The following is a 12,183-nucleotide window of genomic DNA, read 5'->3' as shown; positions in this document are numbered from 1 at the left end:
ATAGTGCTAGGTGCATTAGTCATAGGGAAATGGATCTGGGTGGGTTACTCTTCGGAGGGTCTGTGTGGACTGGTTGAGCCAAAGGGCCTGTTTCCACACTGTCGTGAATCTAATCAAAAAAAATACGGCTCAGCGTAACAAAACAATAACCCTTTCATTGAGAGCACTTAACTTGTACATATTCATATGTCCGTAATTCTTCCTCTCAGGGTGTTAGATTCATTAGATACAACTGTCTTGGCTATATAAAAGCCCTTATTAGCGTGGCAGATTAATCTGTGTCCACATAATCCAAGAAGGGTTCCCATGTCTTATAAAAATTCTCAGTTTTTTGGTGCACCATACTTGTAAGAAAATCCAGAGGGATATGCTCCATGACTAATTTATGTCAACAAGACAGATCCGGGGGGTTTTCAGACACCCAACATATTCCTAACTATTCAGGACACCACTGAATCCAGGAGCGCTGCAGGGGTTGGAAGACATCAGTCCTGGTGTGGCACCTGTGCGAGTTGGAGAAGAACATAAAATCCCTGCCTATGGGGTGGAGATGCATCCAGACATCCACCAGTCCTAGTTCTGCACCAAGATCACTAATTGTTTAAATTATCAAGAAGGTATTGGGGGGCCTTTGGACATTCTGTCTGCCATGAGATCCACAAGACAGTTAAAATCTCTCCCTATGGACTCGGCAAGATGGCGGCGATTCTGTAGGACTGCTGTGGACAGCTCTGCCTAACAGCCAAGGCGTACTGGTGTTTTTTGCCATCCCTGGCCAATTTATATGGTGGAATTATTAGTTTAAAACCTTACAGAACACATATTTGTTAATATTTGGGAGTGGGAAGGATGCCAAAGGGAAAAGGAGCAAGCAAACAGCAGCAGGGAGGACACTCCCCTGCAGCACCTACAACACCAGAGACAGCAGCAGCCTCTGCTGAACCCCCTAGGGACCTGACAGACTCACAGGAATTGGCTGCGGCGATGGAGAGACTTACCTTGAAAGTTTGGGGCTGCGATTGAGGAAATCCGTGGGGAGATTTGTGCCCAGGTGCATCCTATTGCATCCATGCTGCAGAAGCATGAGCAGTAGATCCAGGGCCTCGAGAAGAGGCTGGAGGAGGTGGAGGGTCGAACTAAGGCCTTGGAAGCTGCAATGGAGTCCTCATCCAGTCGGATCCAGGTGCTGGAGTGAGAGGTGCGGGCCTTTCGAAACCATATCGAAAATCAAGGTCGGAGGATAAATCTCCGAATTGTCGGGCTCCCTGAAGGTGAGGAAGGTGAGCAGCCAGTCAGTTTCTTTGAAAACTGGCAGCTGAAGTTTTTGGGCCTTCACATGGAGTCCAGCAGGCTGCAGATTGAAAGGGTGTATCGGGTTACAGTGCACAGGTCAGGGCCGGTGCAGCATCCCCGCCTGGTCCTAATGCACTTCCACTCATATAAGGACAAGCAAAAAGCCATAGAAGCTTCCAGATCCCTGGGAAAAGATCCGCAGGTGCTGCTGTACAAGGGGTCAAAAATCATGATTTTCCAGGATTTTTCAGCAGCTGTAATTCGAAAGAGGAAGTCCTTCGATGAAGTTAAAAAGAGGCTGAGGAACCTGGGCATCCAGTACTCCATGAGATACCCCGCAGTGCTCTGTTTCAGCCGCGAGGACTCCGTTTATACATTTGACTCGGAGGATAAGGCTAAAAACTTTGTGGACACTTTAAAATAGACAGATTGGCCTGAAGAATATGGTTAATGTTTGTTCTCTTTTCTATTTTTCCCCATGTTTTTCCTTCATTTTTTTTATTCCTTTCTTTCTCCCTAATAATTTCCTTTTTGGAAAGGGGGGAAAAGTCTTTGGAATAAGTTGTTCGTTTTTTTTTAAATAACTGAGTTTTTTGATGGGAAATCTTCTGGATGTTCTTTGTTGTCTCTCTCCCTTTTTTGTTTGTTTGTTCTGCTTCTCTTTTAGTCACAAGTATGGGTGTCATGAAGTCAGGGATGGGTGGAGTGCTCATCCTGACTTTGTCTTTTGATTTAAGGATCATCTCCTTGTTTTTTTTACTGGCCTAAGGCTGGGACACAGTCCAGGTTTGAAGGAGCTGTGAAAAATGGGATGGGTAGTGTGAGTGCTCCTGATGGGCAGGGGAAGAGTCTTCCATTCATAGCTGGTTTTCTTTGTAGTTTTTTTGGTAGTAATAGTTGTTTATACTTATGATAGAGTAGTTTTTGTATATATAGTTTTTCGATTCTATGAGTCATTCTTTACTTATGCTCGGCACTTTGTAAGCAGGGTTCTCCCTCCGAGGGGTTCAAGGGTGTCTGAAAGGGGATGTGACTAAGTGTCTTATTAAATGGTGCACCTGGAACATTAAGGGAAGTCATTTGCCTATTAAAAAGAAAAAAGAGCTTTCTAGCCTTAAGAGGGAAAGGGTTGATATCGCTTTGTTGCAGGAAACCCATCTTGATGATGGGGAACACCTGAAATTACAGCAGGGGGGTTATGACCGGGTATTCCTTTCATCCTTTACTACTAAAAGTAGGGGAGTGGTGGTACTTATCCAGAAAAATTTTCCGTTCACATTATTAGAGCAGGTGAAAGATGAGCATGGACGGCTTGTGATACTTAAAGCCCTGGGGAGGAATATGGCATTTTAAACATTTACTGTCCTCCAGCGCATCCCCTCAAATTTTTGAATAGTGTTTTCTCAAAGTTGAGTGCTTTTGGAACACGGCACATTATTATAGGGGGGGGGATTTTAATTGTCTTTTGGATCTGACAGTGGACAGTGTGCCTTGTGGGCCCCCGACTATTTCTTCGCAGGCCAAACAGGTGGTTGACTTATGTGAGGAGTTGGGGCTGGTGGATATTTGGAGATGTCTTCACCCTACCGGCAGGGACTTCACCTTTTTTTTCAAACCCACATAAACATCACACAAGGATTGACATCTTTCTGGCTCCCACAGCCCTTCTGGATTCCATTATGGGTTGTAAAATTGGCAATGTAGCTATCTCTGATCATACGGCAGTATATTTGGAGGTTAAGGCCAAGAGTGAAGGGCTAGGTTTGCGGCACTGGCGTTTGGATCCCTTTCTCCTTAAGGATTCCAAATTTGTGGATTACATTTTGAAGGAGTTTCAGGAATTCTTGACTATCAACTCAGGCACGGCTAGTAGTCCACCTATGCAATGGGAGACTGCTAAGGCCTTTGCTAGTGGATTAGCTATTTCCTATTCGGCTAGCCGGAAATGACAGAAGAAGGAACAGCAGCGTCTACTTGAGACGCGGTTGAAAGCCGCAGAGGCAGCACATTTTGTACGGCCTTTGGTGACTAAGCTACAGCGGATCACAGTCCTTCGGGCTGCCTTGAATTCAATACTGACACAAAACGCAAAGAAAGAACTTGCTTTTGCTAGACCGAGGCTGTTTGAACATGGGGATAGGCCAGGGAAGTATTTAGCGTACCTGACTAGGAAAAAGCGTGCTCCCCAATCCATTACTGCAATCAGAGACAGTGCCGGGGTCCTTACATACGATGCTAAAAAGATTAATGAGGCTCTTCGGAGCTTTTACTCTGAATTGTATCAGTCTGAAGGTTGCAAGGACAGGAGGGCTAAAATGGAGACCTTTTTTAAGAACCTGGACCTCCCAGGGGTAACCTTGGAACAGGCCTCTCTCCTTAATGCCCACTTGACAGTTCAGGAAATACAGGAGGCAGCTAGGCAACTTCAGAGTGGGAAAGCGCCTGGCCCTGATGGTCTTCCGGGTGAGTTTTATAAAGAGTTTATAAGGATTCTGTCAGGGCCGATGTTGGAGATGTACAATCACTCCTATATGCATGAACGCCTACCACCATCTTTGAGAGAAGGTAATATTTCCTTAATTCTTAAGAAGGGGAAGGTTCCTGAGGATTATGCCTCATACAGGCCCATCTCTCTATTAAATTCAGACTTCAAGATTCTGTCCAAGATCCTGGCGCTGAGATTGGAAAGGGTGTTGCCCCATCTTATTAAAGAGGACCAGACAGGCTTTATAAGGGGCTGTAGGTCATCTAATAATATTAGAAGGTTCCTGAATATGATCCAAGTTTGTCAGCAAGATCGATTCAGGGGTTGGTGATTTCCTTAGATGCAGAGAAAGCATTTGACCGGGTGGAATGGCCGTTTTCTTTTATGTCTTAGAACAGTTCGGCTTGGGTGGAGTCTTTGCTAGGTGGGTAGAGGTTTTATATCGCCACCCTCCGGCCGCGGTCATCACCAACGGAGTGAAATCTGGGAATTTTAGGATTAGTAGGGGTAGTCGGCAAGGCTGCCCCCTCTCACTGCTGTTGTTTATGTTGGTGATAGAGCCGCTGGCAGAGGCCATTCGTCAGAACGTCCACATAACCGCTTCAGAAGTGGGATCGAGGGCACACAAGATTACAGTGTATGCGGATGATGTCCTTCTGTTTTTATCGAACCCGATGACCTCCGTACCCCATCTGCTACAAAGTATCAATTAATTTGGGGCTATTTCAGGATATAAGATTAACTTTGCAAAATCGGAGGCTATGCCTTTGGGGAACCTTAACAGTGTGCCAGAAGTTGAAGGTGCCCTAAGTTCACTTTTAAGTGGTCAAGGGCAGGGTTCTGATACCTAGGCATTTTTGTTACCCCCAAGTTTGATCTGTTATTTCAGACTAACTTTGCTCATTTGCTCGACAATATTAGACGAGATCTCCAGAGATCGGAGGCTCTTCCAATTTCATGGCCGGGCCGAATATCTCTCATTAAGATGAATGTTCTTCCTCATTTGCTTTATCCCATGCGCATGCTCCCTATGATGTTTCCCAGGTCAATGCTGCGGAAGCTTATGGGGTGGTTTGGTTCCTTTGTCTGGCACCATGGGCGGCCCCTCATCAAACTTACTAAATTGTAGTTGCCTCAAGGAGGGGTAGAAGTTAATTTCCCAGACATCAGAAGGTATCAATTGAGTTCCCTGCTGTCTTTGTCTGCGATTGGGTAGGTAACAATCCAAACTCAATATGGCTGGATATTGAGGCCTTCCTAGCAAAATGTACTCTTATTAACCTGTTGTTCATGGATAAGATGAGGACAGTTATGGACCACTGCCAGAACCCCATTGTCATTAGTACAGTCAAGGCATGGAGGGCGATGCGTCAGAGTGAGGATTGTTTATCCAAGACTTCGCTACTTACACCTATAGTTGGTATGAAAAATGTGTTGCTGGAAAAGCGCAGCAGGTCAGGCAGCATCCAAGGAGCAGGAGAATCGACGTTTCGGGCATAAGTCCTTCTTCAGGAATGAGGAAGGTGTGCCAAGCAGGCTAAGATAAAAGGTAGGGAGGAGGGACTTGAGGGAGGGGCGTTGGGAATGCGATAGGTGGAAGGAGGTTAAGGTGAGGGTGATAGGCTGGAGAGGGGGTGGGGGCAGAGAGGTCGGGAAGAAGATTGCAGGTCAAGAAGGCGGTGCTGAGTCCGAGGGTTGGGACTGAGAACAGGTGGGAGGAGGGGAAATGAGGAAGCTGGAGAAATCTGCATTCATCCCTTGTGGTTGGAGGGTTCCTAGGCGGAAGATGAGGCGCTCTTCCTCCAGGCGTCATGTTGCCATGGTCTGGCAATGGAGGAGGCCAAGGACCTGCATGTCCTTGGCGGAATGGGAGGGGGAGTTAAAGTGTTCAGCCACGGGGCGGTTGGGTTGGTTGGTGCGGGTGTCCCAGAGGTGTTCTCTGAAAAGTTCCGCAAGTAGGCGGCCTATCTCCCCAATGTAGAGGAGGCCACATCGGGTGCAGCGGATGCAGTAAATGATGTGTGTGGAGGTGCAGGTGAATTTATGACGGATATGGAAGGATCCCTTGGGGCCTTGGAGGGAAGTGAGAGGGGAGGTGTGGGCGTAAGTTTTGCATTTCTTGCAGTTGCAGTGGAAAGTGCCGGGAGTGGAGGTTGGGTTGGTGGGGGGTGTGGACCTGACGAGGGAGTCGCGGAGAGAGTGGTCTTTCTGGAACGCTAATAAGGGAGGGGAGGGAAATATATCCTTGGTGGTGGGGTCTGTTGGGATCTAATCTCCAGCATCTGCAGTCCTCACTTTCACCTATAGTCGGCATGCCAAGGTTCCAACCAGGGATGATGGACTCAGGGTTCAAACTATGGGCAGCGAGAGGAGTTTTTTGTTTGGGAGAATTGTTTGAGGGGAAGGTTATGATGTCTTTTGAGCAACTGAGCCGCAAATACAGGTTGCCCAGCAGAGACCTTTTCTGTTCTTTTCAGGTTAGGGATTTCAGCCAGAAGAAGACTATGCTTCTCACTAAGCCCTATAAGCCCGATACAAAGAGGATGTTGCTACGCTCCACAAGCACCCTTTCGGTTCGTGTCCTCTATCGCCTGCTGAGTGGCAGGGCCTGGCAGGATATTAATCGGTTATGTGAGGTCTAGGAGCAAGAGCTGGGAGTGGAGATCTCTTCTGAAACATGGGAGAACATATGGGAGAATACTTGAAAGATCTCAATCTGTAACAGAACATGCTCTACGCAGTTAAAATTTCTGCATAGGGCTCATCTGAGACCAGACCATCTGGTGAAGTTTAAAAAAGGGGCATCTTCAGTGTGCCCCAAATGTGAACTGTTACCCGTTGCTTCTGGACATGCCTCAGGCTCAGTGTTTACTGGAGCGCTGTGGCAGGAGAGATAGGGAGGATATTGAGGACTGAAGTCAAAGTAGACCCGATATCTCTCTTCGTAGGTCTACCAAATTTACCATCTTTAGATGGGCATGGGAAGAAACTATTTACTATTCTTGCATCCTGAGCACGGAAGAATATTCTGATGAATTGGGTGTCTGAGAACCCACTGGGCTTGCTGGGATGGCAGAAATTAATTATGGAGCATATTCCCTTGGACTTTTTCACAAACATGGTGCATCACACAACAGACAATTTTTATAAGACATGGCAGCCCTACTTGAGTTATTTGGATATAGATTTATCAGTTATCTTAACTAGGGCGTTTGTTTAACCAGGATGATTAGATTTGTCAAGCCCTGGGCCCTGGAGGGGGTCTCCCGAGTTAATACGGGTCTGTATACAATGCTCCCGTTCCTTTGTTTGGGAGCCTTGCACTGAGCTGTTCTGTATTTTGTGGGTTTTTTTTTGCTTTTCTTTTTATTTGGTATTGCTTTGCACAGTGTTAGGGTTTGCTTTGTATTATAGAGTAGGTTAGTAGTTAGTAGATAGTGCTTGTATTGTAATTTGTGTTTTCTTTCTTTTTATTATAGGTGATATTTGTGATTGATTGTTTTTTCAATAATTTTATATGTTTGTAAAGTTTAAAAAAATTGCTAATAAATATATTTACAAACAAAACCTCTCCCTATAATAAAGTGCCGCAATGCAAGGTTAATCAGTTTTGCAAATGCATTTACCAGAAATTTACGGGGGTGGGCCGGGGGACAGTAAATATTTAAAATATTCTTCACCATATATCATGGCTTTGAGGATTATGAACCTCCCATACATGTCTTGAATACAATCCAATAACTTAAGTGGGAGATTCTTCCTAATAGGTATGGTCTCTCCCCTACTCCGAGTATTAAAAGATGTGAACTAAACCCGATCAGATCCACTCTGTTGTAATTTCACATGTTCCCTATCATCCAAATACCTCTCCTGCAGTAGGGCAATATCCACCCTCTTCCTTTTAAGACTGGAAAGTACCTTTTTCCTCTTGACCGGAGAGTGGCTCCCCTTGATGTTCCAGGTACACCATTTAAGCATATCATTAGCCGTAACACTCTGTAGCAATATTTGGACTCCAGAGAGGAAATATTCAAATCAAAAACCACTGAGCCATGATGAAAGCAAGTCCACAATCATAAAAACTACATAAACTAAAACTACAACTAACAAATCTTCAAAACTTACAAAACCCATCTACAACAAGAACCAAAAAACAGAACAAAATACAAAGAGCCAATGGCACTGAATCGGGTACTTACCCCCCTCCCCCACCCAAAGGAGGTCCAAAAACTTTGTCTTCGACCCCATTGCCAATATGGCAACCAGGGCAATTGAAAGCAAAAACCGGGCTTAAACTGCCCGTAAATAAGCATCTAGCCATCGCAAACACTTTCCTAACTCCTTCTAGTGAGAGCCGCACCACAGACACAAGCAAGAAGAGAAAAAATAGTAGCGTTAATGAAGGAGTTAAAAGTGAGTACTTTGTATAATTTAGTGTGTTGCTGATTAGTACCAGAAAAAACCAACACAACTTTCTTTAAAAAGAAAAAAAATTATCTGCATCCATTAAATCATCCAGTCTAATTTAATGTGTCCACAAAGTGTTTTGCTTTCTCTGGAGAGTTGAATGAATGTGCATATCCGTTGAAAGCAAACCGAAGCACCGCTGGGTACTTTAAAGAGTACAGGATCCCGAGTTCTCTTAATATCATCAAAAGATATTCTTTTCTGGATCACCACCTCCACGAAATCCTGAAAAAACATGATCCTGGAGCCCTTGTGAACTAAAGCCTTTGGATCTTTCCCCTGGGTTCTAGAGGCTTCCATGATTCTTCGTTAGTCCCCGTAGCTGTGAAACCATGAGGACAGAGCTGGAGTGCTGGTCCAGACCTGACCTGTGTGTCATAACCCAGTGAGCTCTTTCAATTTTCATCCACCCTGTTTTGACTTCTAAATTGAGGAATCGCAACAGCCAATTCTCGAAAGGTTTCACTGGCTGACTGCCAACGATATGGACCAACGACATGGACGTTTTTCCTCCTGCCCCTATTCTCGAGATCGTCAACTTGATCAATTAAATTATGGACATGCTTCTCAAGGGCTCGGAAGAATCGATCGCAGTCTCTGCCACTGTGGTTTGGCAATTGACCTCATCTGCTCTCTTCCCCAAGGCTTTCAAACTGCTGATCATGTATTTGAATTGTGGTAGAGAGCAGGCCCAAACTTTTCTTTGATCTTGTCTTCAAGTTTTTTGCACAACTTCGTGAGCTCCATGACAAGTTCCTGGTGAGTAATCGGATCCATCGAAATGGTAGGGGGGCTGCAGTCAAGGCAGTGGATGAACTAGGTACCTCTGGTGGGTGCCCCACATGTTGCGACTTACTCGATCCTTTTCTGTGTTTTGTCATAGAATCATAGAGATGTACAGCATGAAAACAGACCCTTTGGTCCAACTTGTCCATGCAAACCAGTTATCCCAACCTAATCTAGTTCCACCTGCCAGCACTTGGCCTATATGCCTCCAAACCGTTCCTATCCATGTACCCATCCAGATGCCTTTTAAATGTTGTAATTGTACCAGCCTCCACCACTTCCTCAGGCAGCTCATTTCCACTCGACGAGAAAAGGATTGATAAAGATTCTATAATTATTTCAGCGTTGAAGTTTAGTGAAATGGTTTGAGTGGGCTTGGTTGAAGCACTGCTTTGTTTGTGCTGTGATGCAGAGCCCAGCAAAACAGTCCATTCAGATCAACGTCATCTTGGATCCCCCACCGATATAGTTTAATTGCTGACATAACCGGAAGGACAGGGAAGAAAATGTTTGAATGCAGCAAATGGTTAGGATTCGGAATGCACTGCCTGAGAGAGGGGAGGAGGCAGGTTTGGTCATCTCTTTCAAGAGAATATTGGAAAAGCAGCCAAGTGGTAAAACTGTAAGAGAAGAGTGAGGAGTGGGGATTGGTTAGACAGCTCTTGCAGAGAGACAGTAACAGTTCAGTGGGCTGAATGGCCTTTTGCTGTGCTGTAAACAGTCTACAATTCTGTATGTCCTGAATAACTAGTTCACAGCAGCAGAAAACTGTCCAGCACATGTTATACTGACTGCAATTAAAGCAGCAGTAATTACAACACAGCGCAATATCGAGAAGCAACTAAATGTTGGAACATTCTAGTATACAAACTGAAGAGGAAGGTAGGCAAAAATGAGAGGCGTAACATTATAGAAATCAGGTAGGAATGATCCCCGTCCAGAGATTGGGTGACCAGATCCAGAATGCTCATCTTACTGACTCTGTTATAGAGTTATAGGGCCATACAGCATAGGAGCAGACCCTTCGGTTCAACTAGTCCAGGCAGACCATGTTCACAAATCAAACCTGTTCCTTGTGCCTGCGTTTGGCCCATATCTCTCCAAACCTTTTGTGTACTTATTGAAATGTTGTTGTAAAAGTTGTAACTGTACCTACGCCCACCATTTCCTCTGGAATCCCACCCATTCTGTGAAAAAAGTTTCCCTTCATGTCTTTTCTAAATCTTCCTCCTCTCACCAAAACACCCTCTAATTTTGAAATCCTCCACCCTGGGAAAGAGACGTTGGTTATATTGTTTTGTATTAATGCACGGAATGTGGGCAGCATTTGTTGCCCATCCCTAATTGCCGAGAGGGCAGCTTACGAGTCAGCTACATTGCTGTGGGTCTGGAATCACACATAGGCCAGACCAGGTAAGGATGGCAGATTTCCTTCCCTAAAGGACATTTGTAACCCAATTAGATTTTCCTGACAATCCACAAGGGTTTCATGATCACCATTAGATTCTATTTCAGATTTTTATTGAATTCAAATTCCACCATCTGTGGTGGAGGGATTTGAACCGAGGTCCCCAAAACATTATCTGGCTCTTTGGATTATTAGGTCTAGCGATAATATCATGAGGCCTTCCCCTTCTCCTTATCTATGCCCCTATACACCTCTTTCAGATCATCCCTCAACCTCCTATCCTCCTGTGGAAAAGTGCCAGCCTATCCAACTTATTTTTTATAATTCAAACTTTCCATTCCTAGCAACATCCTGGTAAATCTTTTCTGAATCCTCTCCAATTTAATAATATCGTTCCTATAGCAGGGTGACCAGAACTGGACACAGTACTCCAGAAGAGTCCTCACAACATCCTGTACAACCTCAGCATGATGTTCTGGAAGAATGTTGAGATTTCAGTGTTTTTGAGGCATGGATCATTTCTCTTTTTATTAAAATTTGCTCATGGGATGTGGACTTCATTGGCTTAGCCAGCATTTTCTGTCCATCCCTAATTGCCCTTGAACTGAATGGCTTGCTGAGCCATTTCAGGGATCAGTTAAGAGTCACACATTGGTTAAAGGAGATAAGGACAGCAGATTTCCTTCCTGAAAGGAAACAAGTAAACCAGATGGATTTTACAACAATCAGAAATAGTCACACAGCTGTCATGAGACAAGCTTTCAATTTTAAAAACTGAAAGAATTGCGGACGCTGGAAAACAGACCCAAAAACAGAAATTGTTGGAAAAGCTCAGCAGATCTTCAGCATCTGTGGAGAAATCGTCTCCACTGACTCCTCTAAACAGTTGCTGCCAGACCAGCTGGGCTTTTTCAGCAATTGCTGTTTCTATTTAAGCTTTCAATTTTTGCTGAATTGAAATTTGGTGGGATTTAAAGCTGTAGTGACTATAACAAGGTCAGCCAGGCGGACCGCATAGAATATCAGTTCCCTGACAGGGGCTGTTAACCTGGTGCAATCAGGGAGCCCTGGTTGGCAGATAGAAATGTTCGTCTTAAAGCTGCTGACGCCAAAGGGGAGGGAGACTTATTTCCCCTGCATACAGTGCTGCAAAGAAATGCCAGTTATCTGAACTGCCATCCTGTCTTTAGTACGAGTGGTCTTATGGAATGTTTCATGCATATTTTGATAATTGCATGTTTAAAATATTCCTTTTTGTATAAGGAACTATAATTAGGTAGTCAATAAAATTGATGGACAAGGTTTTGTCTTTTTTTGGCATGTAAATGCATTCCAGGAAGATGTATATTTAAGAATTTATGCTTTTGTTCTCATTTTAGTGTATACACCATTTTGTGTAATAAATTACTACTTAAAGTTTTTATTTTTCCTTTTAGTATTTGATATTGAATAGTTTTCTATGTGACAGGTTAAAATAGTCATGTTACCTACCATGTAATAAAATCAGTTTCTTCAGTTAAATAGAAACCCATGGCACAGTCAAGTTTCCTACTACTAAATACTTTTTTAAGAAAAAAAAAAGAAATGTTTGTCTTACTCTGAGAACCGGCTCTGTGTAAGCTGGGTCAGTGTCAAGGACTATACATGTGTAAATAAAAAGTGATGAGATGGGATACAGGTCTTTGTGGAATTATTTCAGAACCCATGTCCCAGAATATGAGCCCGTGCGCATGGTTTCTGGTTC

The sequence above is a fragment of the Chiloscyllium plagiosum genome, unplaced genomic scaffold, assembly GCF_037043375.1.
Source record: "Chiloscyllium plagiosum isolate Xiang-an unplaced genomic scaffold, Cpla_swu_hap1 HiC_scaffold_6, whole genome shotgun sequence".
In the NCBI taxonomy this organism is placed as follows: Eukaryota; Metazoa; Chordata; class Chondrichthyes; order Orectolobiformes; family Hemiscylliidae; genus Chiloscyllium; species Chiloscyllium plagiosum.
This window is presented reverse-complemented; position numbering follows the sequence as displayed.